Source organism: Emiliania huxleyi (genome assembly GCF_000372725.1).
Source record: "Emiliania huxleyi CCMP1516 chromosome Unknown EMIHUscaffold_1502, whole genome shotgun sequence".
In the NCBI taxonomy this organism is placed as follows: Eukaryota; Haptophyta; order Isochrysidales; family Noelaerhabdaceae; genus Emiliania; species Emiliania huxleyi.
The window spans coordinates 8,492-10,265 of NW_005201088.1; positions in this window are offsets into that span (position 1 = coordinate 8,492).

The window sequence follows — 1,774 nt, forward strand, 5'->3', positions numbered from 1 at the left end:
GTATCGCCTCGAGGCCATCGGCAGTGGGAGCAGCGCGGGGCTGCAGCAGCTTGGCGGCGTCGGCGTGGCCGTACTCTGAGCGAGCGTAGGCGGTGGCCGCCTCTTCGGCGGTGTCGAAGTGGCCGAGGGAGACATCCTTGCCACCATCCCTCGCCCGCGCCACGAACCGGTTTTTGCTGCGGTCGAAGGACACGCCCTTGTAGCCAGTCGTGCTGTTCTTGGCGATGGCTGGGATCAGCACAACGCCCTCTGACGACGCGGTCCGCGGCGGGGCCATCATGCAACGCACGTAGATTCGCAAGTTTGACAATTGGGATTCGTATTGGATTTTAAAACAAGGCTGCGAGTGGCCTGAACATTTGCCAGGCAATCATCTGTTTTGGCGAGCACAAAAAGAAAAATACGTAATGCGTAATGCGTATGCGTGATACGTAAGGGGGGGGGGAGGCTTGGGGGCGCGCGCGGGGCGAGATACATAATCCGTAAACGTGAGACGTGGTACGTAAGGCACCCGCCGCGCGGGCCATTGCACCGTCCCCGGGGCAAAGCTTTGCGGTGAAAAGGACGTATGCGTAATGCGGATACGTGATACGTCGAAGACGCCCCGCCCTCCGTGGGCCGCGGCGCACCGGCGGAGATCCATAATCCGTATACGTGACACGTGGTACGGATGAGGCAACCACAGGGCCATCGCACCGTCACGCACGCGATGATTACGTGTATGTATTGACGTTTTCTATTTATTTTTGAAGGGGGAGGCGTTCGACGGGCTGCGTAATGCGACGCATTTGGACTGGCAAGTGACGTACACGCACCGAGTTTACGTATTCCCGAGAGGGCGTAATGTGATGCGTATGCATATGGGCCTCCGTGCATATGCGTAGCAGTACTGACGACGATTGACTGGAACCTGACTGCTGCTGTTACGTCTTCGGTCCCCGCGGGAAGGCCCCGCGCATAGGACAACAACGTCTGTCCCACACACGCACAGACGCGCACATACATAGAAGATGGCTTGTCAGCCGCCCCACCGAGGGCACCATGAAGTACAGCGATCGCCACCTCGCTGGCCTCTCCGCAGGCCCCCCCGACGGACCGCGTCGAACTCATCGGCGCGGGCTCTCTCGGCTACGGGACCGGCCCCAGCTTCGGCTGAGGGCTAACAAGCTGCCGAGCCCAAATCACTGTGCGAGTCGTGATTTCTTGTTGGTTAATTAATAAAAATCTCTCTCATACATACATACATCATGCTCGGGCACCCCCCACAGTCCCACAGTGTATGTAGTGGTGTGAGCACACCAGTAGGAGCCTGACTCGGGTTTGCAAATACGCCGCGTGGCCAGCGCGTGGCCTTTGAGGTATTGTACAGTAAGAGCACAATGCAATCAAGAGAGAGAGAGAGAGATTGTTGTGTTTGTGCAATCAACGAGAGGGGACAGACACACACACACACACACACACACACACACACACACACACACACACAGAGAGAGAGAGAGAGAGAGAGAGAGAGAGAGAGAGACAGACAGACAGACAGAGAAAAGAACTCCGGGGCCCAAACTCTGCGGTGGCATCATCATGAGGATTGGAGCCGGGCACAGCAGAGCGCACGGCGGCCGCGGCCGCGGCGCGACATGGACCTCCCTCCAGAAGCCGATAGTGAGCCCGAAGCCCTTCAACCTACCGTCGCGACGATCGGAGGGAGTCACGCCCTTGTTCCCTCTCATACTTTTGGCCGTGTGGTCTTCTGTCCGCCACCCTCCTTCCTCGGTCG